At 42.9% G+C, this 23,416-nt stretch overlaps 1 non-coding gene and 1 pseudogene across 2 annotated transcripts; both read left to right on the top strand.

Moving 5' to 3' along the window:
- Positions 1-17,556: 17,556 nt before the first annotated feature.
- LOC110297050 lies at positions 17,557-18,970 on the top strand (annotated as a pseudogene). The gene has a single exon (XR_002378242.2). The product of XR_002378242.2 is annotated as an elongation factor 1-alpha 1 pseudogene (transcript).
- A 4,126-nt stretch (positions 18,971-23,096) lies between these two features.
- On the top strand, positions 23,097-23,198 carry LOC115032382. Its single transcript, XR_003838063.1, has one exon. It is a non-coding gene; the product is annotated as a U6 spliceosomal RNA (small nuclear RNA).
- Positions 23,199-23,416: the final 218 nt, after the last annotated feature.

Genomic DNA, 23,416 nt, shown 5'->3' with positions numbered 1-23,416 from the left:
GAGGAGTGAAGCGTGGCATCAATTTAAGCAGTGTTGGGGATAAAACCCTGGGTATCATGCATGCTAGGCAAGTGCTCTACCCACTAGGCTGCATCTTCCACCTGCAGGAAACTATTTTAAAGAAACCTTGGGCTGGGGAGATGGCTCAGTCAGTAAAGAATCTGTCCAGCTAATGAGTCTGAATCCCAACCCAGCATTCACACATGTAGCGTTGCTTGTGGATGGAGAGGCAGAAATAACAGTGTTCCTGGGTTTGTGAATGAAATCTGTTTCAAGAGAATAAATGGAGAAGATATGCAACGAAGGCATCTGGCCTCTGCATGAATACACACATATGTTCAAACCACACACACACCTAGGTGGCCTTGAAATGACGAGGAAATGGGGTTGATATTGGAAAGCAGACATAATGAAACCATGGTAGAGATGACTTTATCATGAAACACAACTGTTAGTACAAGATTATGACCACTGCCACCTGGTAGAGGCGTCATTCTGACCTCTGTCACCCACTGATGTTCCTCAGAAGACAGAGATCAGGGTATCACAGGTGAGAGATAAACCAAGGTTGGTCTCTGTGGGCTCTGGGCAACATAGAAAAGAGTAGACTTGAATACAAAGCATGTCTGGAACACTTTCTTTTTATTGATATTTTTAGTTAACATACAAAAATAAGTTTAATTATTTCATTTTCATTCATGTATATCACTGTTCACATTCACGTCTCTCAGTACTTTTCCTTGTTCCCTCTCCTTGTTCCTGCTGTCTCCATCTACTCTACAAATAGTGCCCTTCCTGTTTTCATGCCATGTGCACATTTCTCTGTGTGTCTATGGTGTTTCAAGTGCATGTGTGTATATATGTATGTATGCATGTATGCATGCATGCATGTATATGTGTGTATATATGTATGTATGTATGCATGCATGTATGTATATGTGTATATATATATATGTACATGCATACACAGAGAGAGAGAGACATACACACGCACGCACGTGCGTGTACACACACACACACACACACACATACACAGCAGAAGCAGGCAGATGTAGTTGAGTTCCAGGCCAGCCTGATCTACAAAGGAAGTTCCAAGATAGCCAGAGCTATACAGACAAACTCTATCTTGAAAATCAGAGTGGGTGGGGGGACTTTGTTTGAGCAGGATGCCAGGGAGTGACTCTTGTGACTGTGGAGCAGGAGGATACTATGACATGTAGAGCAACAGGTACAATGGCCCTGCAATATCCACAAGAGGTCAAATGTATGAGAATGGGACAGAAACAGGGATGGAAATAAAAGCAGACTGCAGCCAGAAGCCAGAGGAAGTTAACACTCGATATCAGCCTCCTGCCTCCGTAGGTACCAGCATACAAGTGCACCCACATGCATGTGAACATGCAAACACATATACGTGCATACCACACATGAGAGAAAAAAAATCACTTCAGTTGTTAAGTAGAGACTATGAGAACACAGAAGCAGGGAGCCCACTACAAATGAGAGAACTCAGACACAGGGAGGCAGTGCGAAGCCAGGGAGTTGTCTCAGCAAATGCTCATTTCTGATGTTTAGTCTACATCTCAGGCAGATGACAAAGCATCTCAGCCTCGGGGTCTATCCAAATTGTGACCAGACTGTAGAGAAGTACCCATCTCTAAATAGTCTCTGTAGTCATGAAACTAGATGACATCATTTTGTGATTTAACATCTTTGGAGATAAAGAAGCCACCACCCTTCAGGATGCAAGGACTCCAGTAAAAAGACTGTATTAGGGAAAAGAGGATTCAAATTGGTTGCAGGGTTTAAGTAGGCAAAGTGTTCAGGCTGAGTGTAGTGGCACAGCCTGAATCCCCGTACTGAGGAGGTAGTATCAGGAGGGTCAGAAGTTCAAGGACATTCTCAGGCCAGCCTGAGCTCCAATAAACCCCATCTTAAAATAAAACCAAAATTAGGATTAAGTGCTTAGCCCTAACTAGGACATCTATATGAGTACCACCCCCTCTCTGACCCCTACTCCCCACCCCCACCCCTACCTCCATGCTCCACCAAAGTTCAGAGAACATCATGGAAGCAGTGTAAGAGCTACAGGATGGGGAGGAGTGCTGTGGAATGCTGACCTGGCTAGTGCACTCATGACCTCACCGCACTCTCAGTGGCCGGCACAAGACACACACAAGGTCAAGCCGGCAAGACAAATTAACAAGTTAAGCAGAGATAACAGAACTCAACAGGCAGTAAGAAAGAAAAAGAGGAAAAGATGTAAGAGTGGGAGGGAGATATGGGGGGGGGGGAACGACACGTATTTAGAAGTTGTGAGGGGAGGTTTCCGGTGTGTATATATGTTTAAAGTATCAAAGAATAAATGCATTCTATTTTTTAAAGGGGCGGGGGGGGGGGCGTTGATTGGAGAGATGGCTCAATGGATAAAGCACTTCCAAGTACAAGTGTGCGAGTACCTGATGATGGATCTGCAGAATCAAGGTAAAGTCAGATGTGGATAGCACATGTCTATAACCCTGAAGCTCCTATGCACATACACATTCCTGTGTGTACGCGTGTGTGCACAGAAAGAAGAGAAGACGGCGCTAATGGAAATTTTTTGGCGGATGGCAAAGATGGAGTCGTGTTTAAAGGAGTTGAAGAAGCAGATGAGATAAAGAAAGGAAGGCAAGGATGATGAAATACAACTCTCTGGAAGTTCTGTTACAAAAAGGGATAGCTACAAAGATGTAGCCAGACAGAGACATCTGACCAAAAAAGGTTCCATTGTGTTTTGATTTGTGGGCTGGAGAGACTGAGAGAAAAATGGCAACATAGTAATAACCAGGAAGCCTAGTATGCCATGGAGAAGGGTTGGCCTTCCCTAGGATTCCATTTCTGGGTTATTACTAGAGGAGAGGTGGGAAATAGCTAAGCCCCCTTGACTAGGAACACACTCAGGGCTGGAATTTTGAATTCCAAAGCTGGGAATAAGTTCAGCTCAAAGCAGGGATCAGCAATGGAAGGCAGGAAAGACTTGGCATCATGAGAATGACCAAACAAAACAAAAGAGCATTTGCTGTGTGCGAACGCGTGCACCCACACACACACACACACACACAATTATACATAAATTGAAAATGACAGTTCCCGGGGTTGGGCAAGAGTTGGCTCAGTCAGCATCTACAAAGGCAGTGCGAAAACCTTCCTTAGGCCTGCATATCATCTCGTGGCCTCTGATACGTCTCAAAATATATCAAAGAGCTCAATTTCCTCTCCGGGCTACAACTCAGCCCCATTCCTTTGAAATGACACACCCCGTCAAAATATGTGGAGTTGAGAGTCCAGAGTCCAGACCTCCTACGGAGATCTGCAGAGAAGAAAGAAGCAACCACTCACAGGCTGGCTGCTACCACCTCCTCCTTCGCTTTGCCCCTCCTCCCAGGCAGCCGGGTATGGGAGCCTTTGCCCACTCTTCTCAATTCTTTTCCTTTTTGAGCATTCTTTGCACTTGCTGTTTGTCTTAACCAACGTTTGCCCATATTTGGGATGGAGGCGTCAGCAATGGAAAGATTCGGTCCCTCTCTCTTTCTCAGGACAGACCGCCTCTGCTCCATTCCTGAGACCTTCAGACATGTACATTATCTCTATTTTGGATGACTACAGCTAGGACAGGAACCAGCTTATTTTGTCTGTTTGATAAGTGGGAAAGGGAGCTGGATGTGGAGCTCAAATGGTCCAGGGCTTTGGTATTCACATATCCTTGGGTTGTATCCCCAGCATCTTATAAACCAGGTATGGATCCCGGCAAGGCTACATGGGAAGATCCTGTTTTGTTTTGTTTTTTAAACCATACAAACAAACAAATAACAACAACAACAACAACCATAATGTGGTGACACAGGCCTGAAGCTCAGCATGGGAACGGTGGAGGCAAGAGAATTAGAGTCTAATTCAAGGACCTTGGGTAGCCTTGAGGCCAGTCTGGGCGACATGTGACCCTGTCTGAAAACTATAGTAAGAAGAGTGTACTGTGCTTCAGTTACTTGAGTGACAGGCACTATGGGAAAGACCACACCCCCTCTCAGAACTCCACTGGAAAGACATGTGCCACACACATTTTAATTTTTAATAAGTGGGTCACTTATTTCCCTTTCCAATGCGTCCCAGAGATAAACTAACGTGTCATCTGTCATCCCATAGATTATTTTCTTAAGTTTCAAGGGGGTGGCAGAAACCGCATTGCAGCAAACAATAAAATATGGCATAGATGTCCCAGGGTTAGCATTAACGATCATTGAAAGTGTGTTTGGGACTCCCAACGGGGAATACTTTGACTTGCCAGGCAAAGGACATGGAAGTGAAGACATACGATTGACATTATTTGGTTTTAAAGGGCAAACAAACTAGGTAAATGTGAAATTGTAACATTAAAGACAAAACCAAAAGAAAACACTAGGGAGCATTTAGGTTAAATGAATTTGAGTATAAAGAAGACTACACTTTCTCTCTAATGCCAAAAGCCAAGGGTCCTTTGCCTACCGGAGAAGTGATGATACCATCGCTAACTACAACCTCTCTGTCTCTGTCTCTCTGTTTCTCTCTGTCTCTGTCTTTTTGTCTGTCTCTCGGCTCCCCTCACCCCCAACCCCCTCAGGGAAATTCCCCACTGCCTTCTCTGGAGCTTTTTGCAGGTTTGAGGAGATCGTATTCAAGAACTTTCTCAATAGACAAGCCTTAAGTCCAAATAGGAGGAAGGAGGCATTTTTCTTAGAGAAGAAGTGAGAGAAAGGTAGACACCACCAACTTCGGAGCTCAGGACTTGGCTACGAACCGCCTAAGCAAAAAGGAAAGAGGTAGAAGAGGGAGTTAGCCAGAGGAGCCCTGACAGAGGCTTAGCCTGATCTGAGAACCAAAGGAGGCATGAAGAGAGAATATAGCTTTTGAGATACAACTGAATGAAGAACATGGATGAATGGATAGATAGATAGATAGATAGATAGTCATGGGGTATTCACTGGAAAAGACTGCTCAGGCATGGGTTTAAGGCAATAGAAAGTCTTTATTAACCAGCAGTGACTACACTGGATGTTTGGGATCTCAGCATAGCGCCCAGCCTTTCTCAGGGTGAGCTTTTAAGCACAAAAACCATGTCCTGGGGTGGAGGGTGGGGGGTGGGGCGTTGACATACTTCAGTTAACAAGAACAGTTAGTCAGAAATAGAACTACAGAAGCCAAAAATCGAGATTAGTACATCTAGGAGACTTTCCCAGAGCTATGGACTTTGATGGATTAGGCCTTTGTTTTAGTTTTAGCAGGTGGTGCTGTCTGCTTGCTGAGTTTTACAGCCTGAATGGTATCTCCATCGTGAAGCCAGTTGTGCTAAGATCTGGGGCCCCATTACAGAAAGATAGATAGATAGATAGATAGATAGATAGATAGATAGATAGATAGATACGTAGACATACTTACATACATACTTGAGTGGTAAAGTGACAGAGATTTTTTTTCTTTGTTGAGACAGGGTCTAGTATAACCTGGACTGGCTTCAAGTTCACTATGTAGCCAAAGATAACCTTAAACTTCTAACCTTCCTGCTTCTTTTTCTCAAGTACTGGGATTGCAGACACAAGCTACCATGTCCAGTTTATTTGGTGCTGGGGATCAAACGCTGAGCCTTTTGAATACTGGGTAAACACTCTACCAACTGAACCACATCCCCAGAGCAAGGCTCAGATTCTTGAGGGCAAATTATTTTATGTTAAGCATTTAATCTGTATGGCAACTTGTAAAGATAAGTCTTATCATGGATTCTATTTTACAGTATTGGAACCTGAGGAAGAGAGATTTGTAAGCAGCAGATCTAAGATGTGAGTAACTCCTTATGCTTATTGGATAAAAGAATAAATCAGTGAGTCACAATTCCTATATTTTTGGGGTTTTTTTGTTGTTGTTGTTGTTTAAAAAAAAAAAACTTTCAACTTTCTCAAGCAATTTTAAGATGTGTTTGTGATTCCTAATTAAAATCCTGGACACAAACTGCTTAAAGGACCAACTCAAACGGAGCACAAAGCAGTCAAAGGGTGATCTTTAATTAGTTTATTTGACTGTAAAATGCAAAACAGTAAAGCCTGTTATCTCAAGGAAGAGATAAAAGACAAGCAGAGGCAGAGATAACAGATTTCGACAGTCAAAGGAGCTGCTCTTTGGAAAGCACAGCTGTTTTCCCTATCTGCCAGCCAACTGGAACTCATCAGACGCCTTTGTTGAAAGCCCACAGGTCCTGGCAGTTTAAAGAGGCATTCATCCAGATGCCATGAGAAAGTAGCCTGCTAAGGAGATGCGGGATATCCAATCTTCTGGCTTCTCTAAGCTAAAGTGTATGCTCAAGAACTGTGAATCAAGTCACACACACACACACACACACACACAATCCTAAGAAACTTAGGTCAAGACCCAGATGCCATATAAAAAAGCCAGATGTGGTTGTCACACTTTAATCCCAGATCTGGGACAGGCAGATAGAGACAGGAAGACCCCTGGTGACCCGCCAGCCAGACCTACCTACTGAGTTTCAGGTGAGTGAGAGAGAGAGAGAGAGAGTCTGCGTGAAAGGAAAAGGTAGATACCGCCTACGAACCCACAGTTGTCCTCAGGCCTTCACACCCACATACACACACGTGTACACAAACACTCACTCACACACTAATTGTGAAAAAAAAAAAAAACAACTTTTACTGCTTTGAGTAGATTGGCAGTTTTGTGCTGGGCCACATTCTCAACTATCCTGGGGTACTTGTGGTATGCGGGCTGTAGGTTGACACCATGCTGGAACATACCTTCACTCATTCTGCATTCGACTGGGGGCACACTCTCACCACTCAGCACTAACAGGGAAAAGAGACACCAATAAGGCTCCGCGGATAGACAGGCTACTCTCTACTGTTAACTTACAGGTAACATCAGTATTAGAATGGCCACCGTGTGGTTTAAATACTTGTCCCTTTGAAGACTTGTATTAAAATGGAATCACTCCCTACAATCATATTAAGAGGAAGAAACTTTTTGTTGTTGTTTTTAATGATCATTGGTGTTTTGCCTGCACATATATCTGTATGAGGATGTTGGATCCTGGAACTGGAGTTACAGAGTTGAGAGCCCCCATGTGGGTAGGTACTGGGAATTGAACCTGGGCTCTTTGGAAGAGTAATCAGCTCTTAACTGCTGAGCCATCTCTCTAGCCCCAAGAGGAAAGACTTTTAAGAGATGATTAGACTAGAAGACTCTCTAAAACTCATGAATACATTGATTATTATTATTGCTAGACTTGCCTTGTTAGAGAACACGTACCGTAGGTTGATGAAATGGCTCAGTACGTAAAAGCACTTGCTACCAAGCCTGATGAGCTGAGTTCAGACCCCAGGCCTGAAGAAGAGAATAAATTTCCTTAGGTTGTTTTCTGACCGACACACATATGCACATGCATACACATTAAATAAATAAATGCTGTAAGAATGTGTGGGGGTTTTAAAATTACATTCCCCTTCCCTCCCCTTCTGTCCTGCTACAAGACGCTCTGTCAAGAAGGCACTTACCACATGTCAGCCCCTCATACGAACTTCCAAGCATCCAGAACTATTAATGAACAAATCTCTGTTCATCATGACTTACTCAGTGTGGAGCTGAGGATACTCCTCAGCTGGTAGAGTACTTGCCTAGCACGCACAGGGTTCCGGGATCCATCCCCACTCTTGCGTAACAGCAGGCATGGGGATGGATGCATGCTGGTTTGAGTATGCCTAGCCCAGGGAGTGGCACTATTCGGAGATGTGGCTGTGTTGGAGTAGGTGTGTCACTGTGGGCTTGGGCTTTAAGACCCTCCTCCTAGCTGCCTGGAAGCCAGTCTTTTCCTGTTTGCCTTTGGATGAAGATGTAGAACTCTCAGCTTCTGCTGCACCATGCCTGCCCGGATGCTGCCATGTTAGTGCCTTGATGATAATGGACTGAACCTCTGAACCTGTAAGCCAGCCCTAATTAAATGTTGTCCTTATAAGAGTTGCCTTGGGGGCTGGAGAGATGGCTCAGAGGTTAAGAGCACTGGTTGCTCTTCCAGAGGTCCTGAGTTCAATTCCCAGCAACCACATGGTGGCTCACAACAAGCTGTAATGGGATCCAATGCCCTCTTCTGGTGTGTCTGAAGATAGCAAAAGTGTACTCATTGAATAAAATAAACAAATAAATGTTTTAAAAAAAAAAAAAAAGAGTTGCCTTGGTCATGGCGTCTTTTCACAGCAATAAAACCCAACTAAGACAACATGCATAAATCCAGTAGAGTAATATATACCTGTAATCTCGGCACGAAGAAGATGGGGCAGGAAGATCAGAAGTTCAAGGTCATGCTCAGCTATATATTGAGTTGGTGGCAAGCCTGGGCTACATGAGACCTTGTCTCAAATATATATTAATTTGAAGAAAAATGAATTACCCAATCTGTGGTACTCTGCTATAACAGCACAAACTGGACAGCCAACAAATCAATCAACAAGATTCGGGCAGGACCCACACTGTTCTGGTTCAATGCTTGGATTTGCCAGTAAAGTAGAATGGTCCCCTTGGGCTACAACTCATGGGACTTCATTTCTTTACAGAAACCAAGAAGCTAGACACAAGTTAATGCAAGTCAGTTTCAGATGGAAAGCCAGCTGCATTGACAAATTCTCTCTGCAGCTCTTATCCAATCAACACACTGCCCCCAGCCTTATCTGCCTATCATCAAGACAACAGGGTTAACTGCATCTGGTTCCTGATATTTTCTTCACCATTCCCCTTTGACTACTTGGCCTTGTCCATAGCACTGCTGTCCCTTGAGCTGGCACTCACGCTGAGCAAAGTCACCTTATTTCGTTTTCACTAGGCTTTGTCTGCATGTCTCACACTTCTGACCCTCAGAAAGACACCCTGTGAACAGTTGCCGCCAGCAGCATGGCTGAGGTGGAGCGGGGAAATGGGGTTAGCATTTACTGAAACTGGGCAGGCTGAAGTGGAAATCCCCAAAAAGAAAGATGCAAAGCATACTGTTTCTAGCAAGGAAGGAGAGATCTTTGGAGCCAAAGCTGATGTAGGCACAAGAGCACAATGCAAAATTTATTCTATGGTGAAAGGGAAATGTGAAGACTATATCTCCTTAAATGAACAATAAAAATGTTCAATCCTGTAAATTAATGAAGGGAATAACCTAATAATGCCCAAATGAAATGTTATGCCTACTTTTTTCTCCAAGTCCTTTAAGAAACATGGTAATCAGGTGTGATCATGCCTGTAGTACCATCGTCAGGAGACTGAGACAAAAGTATGGAGAGTTCAGGCTAGCTTGAGCTACAAAAATAAAACCCTTCTGGAAGGAAATGAGGGAAAGAAAGAAAAATGAGAGGAGAGGAGGGGAAGGGAGGGGAGAGGAGCGGAGAGGCAAGAAGAGGAGAGGAAAAAGAAGAAAAGAGTTCTGAGGCATAGCTCAGTTATTGGAGTGCTTCCCGAGAGTGCACAGAGCCCTGGACTCAGTCCCCAGCATCTCATAGAACTGGGTGGATTCAGTGCCCAGCACCTCCTAGTCCTGGTGCATGCTGGTAACCTCAGCTCAAGAAGTGCAGCTATACCGCAAACTCAAGACCAGCCTGAGCTACTCAAGCCTTGTCTCAAAAAACAAAAAGGACAGAATGAGGAGGGGAGGGGAGGGGAGGGGAAAGACTGCTTTCTGATATTTTGGTCACATGTTCCCCATCTGTCCTCTGTGAACTGACAATCATTAAAACAAAAAACAAAAACACACAAAAAAACCAGCTACTGATACTCAGTCTTTGTGCTGGAGGTTGTTGTTGTGTGTAACTTTGTGGTGGTTCTTGCTTCATGTCAAATAAAATAAAGCTATCCTAAAAAATCTATCTGCCTCTTTAAAGGTGGGCAATGAAGCAAATTCCATTTCCTGGAGACCCCACTGTGAGTGAGTAAAGTCCATCTCTGGGCCACTTCAGATGGAAGGATGCTTGTTTTACAGCTGCTTTGGGCCCCTTTTCTGAACCTCTCCTCTTTCCGCAGATGTTGTTTCCTTATAGCCTGCATCACTTTTGAAGCTAGCCAACACCTCCCACTAAGAGCATCTCTCACTTTAAGTCACATAAGTCAAAAGGAATCTGCCTACACACTTCATGCATATTAATCCATTGTGTGTACACATGCATGTATGGGTACATGCATGTACACATGTAGTATATGCATGAATGTGTATTTATGTAGGTCAATTGTGTGCTTACCCATGCATACAAACATGGAAACCAGAGGTGGATTTTGAGTATCTATTTCAATTACTCTCCACCTTATTTTTTGAGACTGAGTCTTTCACTGGACTTAGAGCTGACTGTTTCAGCCAAACTAACTGGCCAGTGAGGTATTGATGGTCCTCCTGTTTCTGCCTCCCCAATACTAAGATTATAGACATATTCCACTGTGCCTGGCTTTTACATGAGTATTGAATATCCAAATTCGGGTCTACATGTTTATACAATAAGCATTTTACCCACTAAGCTATTGTCTTAGTTAGGGTTTCCATTGCTGTGAAGAGACACCATGACCAAGGCAACTCTTATAGAGGCAAACATTTAATTGGGGCTGGGTTACAGTTCAGAGGTTAAGTCCATTATCATCATGGTGGAAAGCATGGCAGCATGCAGGCAGACATGGTGCTGGAGAAGGAGCTGAGAGTTCTACATCTTGATCTGCAGGCAGCAAGGGGACTGAATGTGTTCACAATGAGCAAAGCTTGAGCATTTAAGACCTCAGAGCCTCGCCTCCACAGTGACATATTTCCTCTAACAAGGCCACACCTCCTCTAATAAAACCACACCCCCTAAGAGTATCACTTCCTATTGCCAAGTATTCAAACATTTGAATCTATGGAGGGCATACTTGTTCAAACCAACTTCCTGCCCCCCCCATGGTCTTTTAGCCATAACATAATGCAGAAATGCATTTAGTCCAACATCAAAAGTCCCCATAGTCCATCACAGTCTCAACAATGTTTAAAAGTCCAAAGTTCAAAGTCTCTTCTGAGATTCATGCAGTCTCCTAACTGTAATCTTCTATAAAATCAAAACCAAAAAGCAGATCACATACTTCCAACATATCATGTCACGTACATATTATCCTTCTAAAATATAGGAAAGAGAACATAGTGAGGAAATATTGGGCCAAAGCAAAACCAAAAATTAGCTGGTAAAACTCCCAACTTTGCATTTTCATGTCTGATATCCAAATGCTCTTCAGATCTCCAACTCCTTTCAGCTTTGTTGACTGAAACATACTTTTTTCTCTTGGACTGTTTCCACTCCCTGCTAGCAGCTTTCCTCAGCAGGTATCCCACATCTCTGGCATCTCTAACATCTTGGAGTCTCCAAGTCAATCCAGAGTTTACTTTCACAGCTTCATGCAATGTCCTCTATCCCATAGAGGCCTCAGAAACATGATTTAGTCATGAGGCAGAATTCTTGACTCTAAAGCCAGAACCACATGGCTGAAGCTTTTTGATGGTTTCCTTTACTACCTAAGCTTGGCTGTCATAGAACTTGCTCTGTAGACCAGACTGGCTTTGAACTCAGAGATCCACATGTCTCTGTCTCCCAAGTGCTGGGATTAAAGTCATGTACCACCACACCTGGATATAAACTTTTCTTTAATTTATTTTCTTATAGATCTTTATAAGTATGGCCACTATGCCTTAAGATCTGATCAAAAGCCTGTATCTTCCACTCACAAGATATAGCTCAAAGGCATGTTGTCTTTTTGCTACAAGATTCCAATCAGGTATAACTTCCATTTCTGTAGTTCATTCTAGATATAGTCAAGCTGACAATGGAGAGTTGCCATCACAATCCACTCCTTCTCAACTTGACACACAATCATAGCTCCTTATGTCTGAATAAAAACAATAATCAGGTCATAATAACACCTAGTATGATATAACTATTACTTTTACAACCAGAAATGCACTGTAAATTTAAAGTAGGTGGCAATGTCCCTTGGGGAATATCCTTTTCACAAGATGGAAGCTGTGCTGGGTAGGATCTCTCCCCAAGGTCATTGATCACTTAATTCTATTTAATATCTTTAATTTGTTTATTTCCTTGAACACAGGATTTGTCTCTATTCTACTTCTTGGTGCCCCTTTAATCCATGAATCATACATTTTGTATTTTTTTCCTTTCTCAGCTTGTTATGTTTGATCAAAACATTCTTCAGAAGAGTAATCCACAGGGCAGAGTCTATTCTAGACTGTTTTAAAATGTCCTTTGTCAATGCAATTAATATAAATCTCTTCACTTTAGCCCCAGGCAAATTCTTCAGACAAAAGCAAAAAGTAGCCACATTCTTTACCAAAATATCACAAGAAAATTTCTAGGTATTTAAAACCTCTCATTTAAAACCTCTTGATTCAGCCCCCCACAGTTCAAATCACCGTCTGCACCACTGTCCTCCATGTTCCTACTAAGCTGTCCCATTAAGTCCCATTTAAGGCATTCCATTGCTTTCCTCATCCAAGGTCCCTAAATCTACATTCCTTCAAATAAAAGCATGGTCAGACCTATCACAGCAATACCCTGGTACCAACTTCTATCTTAGTAAGGGTTTCCATTGCTGTGAAAAGTCATCATGATCAAGGCAACTCTTATACAGGAAAACATTTAATTGGGGCTGGCATATCATTTCAGAGCTTTAGTCCATTATCATCATAGTGGGAAGCATGACAGTATGTAGGTAAACATGGTGCTGGTGGAGCTGAGAATTATATATCTTGATCTGAAGGCAGCAAGGAAGAGTCTGGATGTAGTTCACAATGGGTGTAGCTTGAGCATTTAAGACCTGAAAGTTCTGCCTCCCCAGTGATACACTTTCTCTAACAAGGCCGCACCTTCTTCAATAAGGCCAGACCCCCTCCAACTGAAACTCCCTATGACCAAGCATTCAAATACATGAATCTATGGGAGGGGAGGGGGGCAAACCTATTCAAACCACCACAACATCATGTCCATTTTACAGATAAGAATGATTATTTGTAAAACTTTATAAACTTTATTGTGAACAACTCCAGTACTTTCTACAGATCAACAATGATAGGTGAGAAAAATCTAAGAACAGGTTTTGTGTGTGTGTGTGTGTGTGTGTGCTGTATTTATATTTTAAACAAATTCCTATTTCACGATACACATTGTAGCACACATTTAAAATTCCTGGGAAGATCCTCTGCCACAGGGCTCCATACCCAAATAGTGCTGGGAGGGATCAAGCCTCCCAGGAGTTCAGACAGGCCTTTGAGTGCAGGTAGGTCCACTACTGCTGCTCAGAGGAACCCACCTGGAACCCTCAGGACACAGGAACTGAGAGGCAGCATGGGACAGGAGTCTTTTGGTCTCTGTCTGTGCCCAGAGCTGATCCTGTGCCGCAAAGTATATACACAAATAAGGCCAGGAGAGAGCTGGTCCCCCAGGAGTGCCTACACCCCTTCAAGCACAGGTAAGACCACCACTTCTCTTCAAATTCGCCCAAGAGAGGTACTCACAGAGCCATCAGTACACAGGAGCCAAGGATCAGCTGGGAAGAGGATCCTTCTGGTCTCTGCCTGCACCCCAGAACTGACCCTGTATCACTGGTCTCCATATGCAAATTCCTCCCAGAGAAAACTGATCTCCCAGGAGTAATGACACACAGGCTTTCAGGAAGGAGAAGCCAAAGTCAGAGACAGAAAGACCAGCTAACAGCAGGGATAACCAGTTGGTGAAAGGCAAACACAAAAATATAAGCAACAGAAACTAAGATTACTTGATATCATCAGAAACCAGTTCTTCCATCACAGTGAACCTTGGTTACCCCAAGACACTAGAAAGACTCTGATTTAAAATCACATCTCATGATGATGATAGAGATATTTAAGAAGGACATGAATAACTCCCTTAAAGAAATACAAGAGAACACAGGTAAACAGTTAAAATACCTTAAAGAGGAAACACAAAAATTCCTTAAAGAATTACAAGAAAACACAATCAAACAGGTGAAGGAACTGAACAAAACCATCCAGGATCTAAAAATGGAAATAGAATCAATAAAGAAATCACAAAGGGAGACAACACTGGATATAGAAAACTTAGGAAAGAGACCAGGAGACATAGATGCAAGCATATGGAATCACCAACAGAATACAAGAGATAGAAGAGAGAATCTCAGGAGCAGAAGATACCATAGAAAACAGTGACATAACAGTCAAAGAAAATGAAAAATTAAAAACGCTCCTAACCCAAGACATCCAGGAAATTCAGGACACAATGAGAAGGCCAAACCTAAGGATAATAGGTATAGAAGAGAGTGAAGATTCCCAACTCAAAGGGCCAGTAAATATCTTCAACAAAACTATAGAAGAAAACTTCTCTAGTCTACTAAAGAGATGCTCATGAATATACAAGAAGCCTACAGAACTCCAAATAGATTGAGCCAGAAAATAGATTCCTCCCATCACATAATAATCAGAACATCAAACACACTAAACAAAGAAAGAATATTAAAAGCCATAAGGGAAAAAGGTCAAGTAACATATAAAGGCAGACCTATTAGAATTAAACCAGACTTCTCACCAAAGACTATGAAAGCTAGAAGATCCTGGGCAGATCTCATATAGACCCTAAGAGAACACAAATGCCAACCCAGACTACTATACCCAACAAAACTCTCAATTACTGTAGATGAAGAAACCAAGATATTCCATGACAAAGCCAACTTTACACAATATCTTTCCACAAATCCAGACCTACAAAGGATAATAGATGGAAAACGACAACACAAGGAGGGAAACTACACCCTAGAAAAAGCAAGAAAGTAATCTTCTTTCAACAAACTCAATAGAAGATAGCCACAAAAACATAAAAATAATATTAATAATAATGGGGAGCAACAATCACTATTCCTTAATATCTCTTAACATCAATGGATTCAATTCCCCAATAAAAAGACATAGTCTAACAGACTGGATACATAAACAGGACCTAATATTTTTCTGCATACAGGAAATGCACCTTAGTGTCAGAGATAAAAACTACCTCAGAGTAAAGGATTGGAAAACAATTTTCCAAGCAAATGGTCCCAAGAAACAAGCAGAAGTAGCCATTCTAATATCTGATAAAATTGACTTTCAACCAAAGTCTCCAAAAAAGATAAGGAAGGATAGTTCATACTCATCAAAGTTAAGATCTACCAAGAAGAACTCACAATTCTGAACATTTATGCTCCAAATACAAGGGTACCCAGAATTCCCAACTGAGGAATACTGAATGGCTGAGAAACACCTAAAGAAATGTTCAATGTCCTTAGTCAACAGGGAAATGCAAATCAAAACAACCTGAAATTCCACCTCACACCAGTCAGAATGGCTAAGATCAAAAACTCAGGCTGGAGAGGATGTGAGAAAGAGGAACACTCCTCCATTGCTGGTGGGATTGCAAGCTGGTGCAAACACTCTGGAAATCAGTTTGGTGGTTCCTCAGAAAATTGGACATAGTACTACCTGAAGACTCAGCAATACCACTCCTGGGGTTTATACCCAGAAGATGCTCCAACATGTAATAAGGATACATGCTCCACTGTGTTTATAGTATCCTTATTTATAATAGCCAGAAGCTGGAAAAAAAAAAACCCAGATGTCCCTCAACAGAGGAATGGATACAGAAAATGTGGTACAGTTACACAATGGAGGTATTAAAAACTCAGGTATTAAAAATAATGAATTTATGAAACTCTTAGGCAAATGGATGAAACTAGAAAATACCATCCTGAGTGAGGTAAACCAATCACAAAAGAACACACATGGAAAGCATTCACTGATAAGTGGATATTAACCCAGAAGCTCAGAATACACAAGATACAATTCACAGACCACATGAAGCTCAAGAAGAAGGAAGACCAAAGTGTGGATACTTTGGTCCTTCTTAGAAGGGGGAACAAAATACCCATGGGAGGAGTTACAGAGACAAAGTGTGGAGCAGAGACTGAAGGAATGACCATCCAGAGACTGCCCCACCTGGGGTTCCATCCCATACACAGTCATCAAACCCAGACACTATTGTACATGCCAACAAGTGCTTGCTGACAGGAACCTGATATAGCTGTCTCCTAAGGGGCTCTACCCGTGCCTGACAAAAACAGAGGTGGATGCTCTCAGCCAACCATTGAACTGAGCACAGGGTTCCCAATGGAGGAACTAGAGAAAAGACCCAAGGAGCTGAAGGAGTTAGCAGCCCCATAGGAGGTACAACAATATGACCCAACCACTACCCCCAGAGCTTCCAGGGACTAAACCACCAACCAAAGAATACACATGGAGGAAGGGCTGCATGTGAAGCAGAGGGTGGCCTAGTCATTCATCAATGGGAGGAGAATGGTCCTGTGAAGGCTCTATGCCCCAGTGTATGGGGAATTCCAGGGCCAGGATGTAGAAGTGGTGAATTGGTGAGCAGGGGGAGTGGGGAGGGGATAGGGGGTTTTCAGAGGGAAAACTAGGAAAGGGGATAACATTTTAAATGTAAGTAAAGAAAATATCTAATCAAAAATCTTTTAAAAAAATAAAATTCCTGGGGCTAGGGCATAGCTCAGTACTTGTCTAACGTGAATAGAGTTTGATTCCCAGCACTGCATAATCAGGTGTGCCAATCATGGCTTTGATCCTATCACTCAAGATGTGAAGACAGGAAGATCAGAGGTTCAAGGTCAGGTCTCAGTACATACTGAGCTCAAGATCAGCTGGGCTACATGAGATGCTATCCCTAAAATAAAATAAGATAGAATAAATAATAAAAGATCAACCTTTCAAAATGAAGGCTGTGGCTTCAGTAGTATTTAAGTGTGATTTCCTGTCTCACACAATGGCATGGTTCACTGTTTTAATATAACTTGGTATCAGTGGATGACAGAGTCGTTGTTCAAGATGCACCTTGGCAAAAGAACACATTATGGCAGAAGAGCAAGTGCTACCATTTCCTCTCCGACTAGGAGTTAGGAAACTGTGAGAACTGAGGTGTGAGACTAAGGGCGAACAATCCCAGGGAGAGCAATCCGAGGGTGAGGAAGAGCAATCCCAGGTCAGGCTAGGTGAGAAGCACCAGTCTGCTGTAATCTTGCTTGATCTGTGTCATTAACTATTTTATCCATTTTTAAAAATTATTTCTTAAAAAACCATGAGTGAAAAGTGCATCTCGGACAGTGAGGCTGTGGCTCAGTCATTATTATAGTATTCACCTAGCAGAAAGCCCTGGGCTCCATCCCTCACACCATATACCCTAGGTATGATGGAACATGCCTGCAATTCCAGCACTGAAGAAATGGAGGCTTTTTCGCAATAGGTTTGCCGTCCTAACGCAGGTGTTGTGAAAGCCACTGCTAATTCAAAGCAAAAATGGGAAAGGAAAAGACTCATCATCGTAATCGGACATGTAGATTCTGGCAAGTCCACCACAACCGGCCACCTGATCTACAAATCATCGAAAAGTTTGAGAAGGAGGCTTCTGAGATGGGAAAGGGCTCCTTCAAGTACGCCTGGGTCTTAGACAAACTGAAAGCTGAGTGTGAGCATGGTATCATTATTGACATCTCCCTGTGGAAATTCGAGACCAGCAAATACTATGTGGCCATCATTGATGCCCCAGGACACAGAGACTTCATCAAAAACATGATTACAGGCACATCCCAGGCTGACTGTGCTGTCCTGATTGTTGCTGCTGGTGTTGGTGAATTTGAAGCTGGTATCTCCAAGAACGGGCAGACCCACGAGCATGCTCTTCTGGCTTACACCCTGGGTGTGAAACAGCTGATTGTTGGTGTCAACAAAATGGATTCCACCGAGCCACCATACAGTCAGAAGAGATACGAGGAAATCGTTAAGGAAGTCAGCACCTACATTAAGAAAATTGGCTACAACCCTGACACAGTAGCATTTGTGCCAATTTCTGGTTGGAATGGTAACAACATGCTGGAGTCAAGTGCTAATATGCCTTGGTTCAAGGGATGGAAAGTCACCCACAAAGATGGCAGTGCCAGTGGCACCACGCTGCTGGAAGCTCTGGATTGTATCCTACCACCAACTCGTCCAACTGACAAGCCTCTGCGACTGCCCCTCCAGGATGTCTATAAAATTGGAGGCATTGGCACTGTCCCTGTGGGCCGAGTGGAGACTGGTGTTCTCAAACCTGGGATGGTGGTTACCTTTTCTCCAGTCAATGTAACAACTGAAGTCAAGTCTGTTGAAATGCACCATGAAGCTTTGAGTGAAGCTCTTCCTGGGGACAATGTGGTCTTCAATGTAAAGAACGTGTCNGTCAAAGATGTTAGACGAGGCAATGTTGCTGGTGACAGCAAAAACGACCCACCAATGGAAGCAGCTGGCTTCACTGCTCAGGTGATTATCCTGAACCATCCAGGCCAAATCAGTGCTGGCTATGCTCCTGTTCTGGATTGTCACACAGTCCACATAGCATGCAAGTTTGCTGAGCTTAAAGAAAAGATCGATCGTCGTTCTGGTAAGAAGCTGGAAGATGGCCCCAAATTCCTGAAGTCTGGTGATGCTGCCATTGTTGATATGATCCCTGGCAAGCCCATGTGTGTTGAGAGCTTCTCTGACTATCCTCCACTTAGTCGTTTTGCTGTTCGTGACATGAGGCAGACAGTTGCTGTGGCTGTCATCAAAGCTGTGGACAAGAAGGCTGCTGGAGCTGCCAAAGTCACCAAGTCTGCCCAGAAAGCTCAGAAGGCTAAATGAATATTACCCCTAACACCTGCCACCCCAGTCTTAATCAGTGGTGGATGAACGGTCTCAGAACTGTTTGTCTCAATTGGCCATTTAAGTTTAATAGTAAAAGACTGGTTAATGATAACAATGCATCGTAAAACCTTCAGAAGGAAAGAATGTTTTGTGTGTGTGTGTGTGTGTGTGTGTGTGTGTGTGTGTGTGTGTGTGTGTGGCAGTTTTAAGTTATTAGTTTTCAAAATCAGTACTTTTTAATGGAAACAATTTGACCAAAAATCTGTCACAGAATTTTGAGACCATTAAAACAAGTTTAATGAGGAAAAAAAAAAAAAGAAAGAAATAGAGATGGGAAGATCAGAAGTTCAAAGTCATTCTTGAGGCCATCCAGAGACAACATTGAGAGAGAGAGGGAGAGAGAGAGAGACAGAGACAGAGACAGAGACACAGAGAGATAGAGACAGACAGAGACAGAGACAAAAAGAGAGAGACAGAGCCGGCATTGCATCTTGGAAGCACACCAAGTAAGAATAAAAGTAACTGGAAGGAAGGGTTCCCAGAGCAGAGAGTTAGTTGTATTAGTCAAATAGGGATCTGTGGTCATGGTGTGTTTACGGAAAGCCCCACTATTTACAGCAATTCAAAGAGAGCAAGATCAGTTGACACTGGGGCACAATGACATCATCAGGAAGCCATACATCTGATCTGATGGTGCTGAACACCTCTTGCCTGAGAACTAGCCAGAATATGGATAGCTCAAAAATGGTTTCAGACAGTGAGCTACGTAGTCTCTCCAGCTCTGTCCTAGACTTTGTAAAGAGCCACCACATTCCTGGAATGTGAGAGGTTATTTACAGGAGCATGTACAAATTAGTGTCTACGCCACTACTGAAGAAAATGTCTGTCCCTACAGCCATTAACTGACTCAGAGAGGGGCAGTGCCTATGACTGAGCTCCTAGGGCACTCCTGCTCATGCAGTGCCTCCTCAGTTTTCTAGATCCCATGGGAAAGAGGGACCACCCACCCCAGTGACCCCCACTCTCAGCAGACTTTCCTCATGATTATCTTTTGAGTACCTATACATGAGCCGTGCCTATGGCCATACAATTCTCATCAAAACATGAGTTATTCTGAAATCATAATTTCCTGAGTTTTTCTCCTACTAACCAACTTTATTGTTATTTCACCATTGACACCTCGGCTAGAGAATACAGGGCAGGAAACAAATCCCCTAAGTATGCAATAAGGAAAATATTTAATCTGGTCGATTTTGTAAGAGAATCTTTAGAGCTGGTGAAATGACTCAGTGGGTAAAGATGCTTGCTGCCAAGCCTGGTGGTCTGAGTTTTATCCACATGATGGAAAGAGAGAGCTTCTGACTCATGCAAGCCAACTCCTGCCCTTCACACACACACATGCACAGAGGCATACACACACCCAACACATAACACAAATAAATAACACGACAACTTTGTTTAAAGGATCTTTTTAAAGTGGCTTTAGGGATCATCACTCTGTAAAGATGCTACCACCATCCGAATGCCATGCAAGGGGGTTGCCACCTTTCAACAATCGGGCAAACACTGTCATCTCTAGATTCCCACTCAAGAGGTGCTCAGGCAAGTTACAAAGTAAGGTTTTTTTTTAAGAAAGCTTATAATTTTGTATTGTGCTTCATTCATAGTTATATGGAGACACATGAAATTTAAAACGTGACTTTGGCCATAACCAGAAAATATACGTTTAGGAATACAGCTCAATAGCAGATTGCTTGCCTATGGGCAAGGTATTGGGCTCTATCCCACTGAACAGTTTGGGAGGGAGACAGTGGAGGAAGAGGAGAAGAGGGGAAAGGGGAAGGAAGAAGAAGGGGAGGGCAGAAAAAACAAGGGAAGGGGAGGAGAGAAGAAGAGGAAAGGGAAGAATGGGAAAGCAAGTGAGAAACAAGGAAAGAGAAATCAATAGTCAACTCCTTTGCATAATAAGAGCCATGGGTGAGCAGCCCTGGGATCCTTGCTATGTGGTGGAGGGGAAAGGTTCTTAGAGATGCCAGGTTCTGTTATCCTCAGAATGCTGACTTTTCTCCTCACACCTGTTGGGTTTTGCCATAGAGATGGTCCTCTCAAGCCCAGCCACCTCTCTCCAGTTGGTTTCAAAGCAGAGGACAGAAGGCAGGGTGCAATCTTTCTTCCTTTCCATATCTTCATTTCCTGGTGGCCCTTGGGTCACAGGAGCCAGATCTCATCTCAAGGGAGGTCTAGTCATATGGCTCTTTATAACATCAGTCTGTATCGAGAAGGAGGTAGGAAAGGTTTTGAAATGACTCAAGGGTGAGTTGAGCAGTAACACCTGACACCAAGAGAGACTCCCTTATTAGAGAGAAATAGAGACAGAGGCTAAGAGAAGTTGAGATATGTACATTTAGCATTTGTTTTCTAACCTCATAACTGGTTGGTGTAATAGTTAAGGCCTGACCCCAGCCTTCTTCTTACATGTTAGAACAACATTGAGTTTGCCAAGAAGCTGATTAGAGGACAGTAACACTGAGGATTTTTGCATTAGACAGCTGAAATAATGGGACAGGCAGAGAGCTGATTTTTCTTAATATAGACACTCCTTCCTTCCTTCCTTCCTTCCTTTCTTCCTTCCTTCCTTCCTTTCTTCCTTCCTTCCTGTAGTGGCTATTCCTGGTTGTCAACTTGACTACATTTGGGGTGAACTACAGTCCAGAATTGGAGGGCTCACCTGTGATCCAATCTTGAGGCTGTAAGACTCAAGTTTCTGACCTGGATCTTGATGTGGAGATCCTGAAGCACAGTGGTCATGAAACCTTAGTCCCAGGCAAGGTAGTACATGCCCTTAATCTCAGGAGACTGAGGTAAGGAGATCTCTAAACCGAAGGTCAGCCTGGGACAAAGCAAGTTCCAGATCCAGGTATGTATCAAGACCTTAATCTAGGCCATACCTTCTTCTGGAGACCTACATAAGGACATTGGAAGAAGGAAGATTCACTCTTAGACTGCTTGCATTTACTTGCCAGCACATCTGTTGGAACCTACTTCTACAGAAGACCAGCTCAAACAACAAGCCTTGAAGGACTGAGCAACTACTAGATTCTTGGACTTTCCATCCATAACTATTTGTATATATGTGTATGTTCATGAGTGTATGAATATGTATGTGTGTGTTCATGTGTGTATGTATGTACATATGTGTGTGTATATGTGTGGGGTGTGTGTGTGTGTGTGCAATTGTAGGACATATCTGTGCAGGTGCCCTCAGAGACAGAAGAGGGTACTGGACCCCCTGGACCCCTAAAGCTGGATGTACAAGAAGCTGAAAGGTGGACATAAGTGCTGGGAACCAAACTTCTGTCTTCTGAAAAAGCAGGGGGCACTTTTAGCTGAAGGAACTACTGACTGAGATTTGAATAGACCATAGGAACAGTTAGTTTGCTAGGTCATACTTTCCATGTAGGGATACATACCAATCTCGTTCAGAGTGTGATCCCTGTCTTTGCCTGACTTGTTGGGGGCAGGTAAGCTGGAAAGAGCTGCCCTGTGGCATGGTTCAGAAAAGTAAAATGCATACTCTATTTAAATTTTACAAAATATAAAGTCTACTGTCAAGATGAGTCAAAAAACTCATTGATCACTAGTCTGTGTTGTATGTCACTGAATCTACATGACACCTTAACGTGTCATGGAACTTGATTCAGGTTGAGTTCCTTGTTATGGCATCAGAGGTAATTTCTTTTTAATGGCTCTAGAAAGTGGAGAGATAGATAGCTCAGGAGTTAAGACCTAACCCTTCTCTAGCAGAGGACTTGAGTTTAATTCCCAGCACCTACGGTAGATGGCTCACAACCACCTGCACAAACCACCTGCAGCTCTAGGGATCTCATGCCCTCTTTTGACCTTTGCAGGTAACCACACACATGTGCACAGATGTGTGACAAATCTCTTTTAAAATAAAAAGCTTCCAAAACTATAGTATTTTTACATTGTTATTTTTCTGGTTTTGCGAGGGCAGAGTCTTGATTCTTTGTGGATGGTTATTAGAGACCCATCTTTTGAGAGAAAAGAAAAAAAAATCATTCCCTCAAACATATTAAGAAAGCAACAACTCTGGACTGGAATCCAGGGCTAAATTACTTGATTCTATTATGAAATAAAGGGATGAGATGTTGGTATCTCCTGAGCAGATCCATTCCAGTGTATGTACAGTGGGAGCCATACCCCTTTGCATCTTCTGTGAAGAAATGATTTTATAATGAACAGTTGAATGGTCATTTCGGCAGCACATATACTAAAAATTAGAACAAAAAGAAGATTAGCAAGACCCCTGAGTGAGGATGACAACCTAATCCCTGAAGCACTCCATACTTTTCACAGCAAAACCAGAAGAGTCTACAACATCACTCTGCTGCGGGATCGTAAACAAGCAAGTCAAGGACAAGATTCCTACCAAGAGAATTAATATGTGGATTGACCACATCAAGCATGCTAAGAGCCAAGACAGCTTCCTGAAACTGGCAAAAGAAAATGATCAGGAAGAAGAAGAAGAAGAAGAAGAAGAAGAAGAAGAAGAAGAAGAAGAAGAAGAAG

This window comes from Mus caroli, chromosome 1, assembly GCF_900094665.2.
Source record: "Mus caroli chromosome 1, CAROLI_EIJ_v1.1, whole genome shotgun sequence".
Lineage (NCBI taxonomy): Eukaryota > Metazoa > Chordata > Mammalia > Rodentia > Muridae > Mus > Mus caroli.
This window is presented reverse-complemented; position numbering and strand designations above follow the sequence as displayed.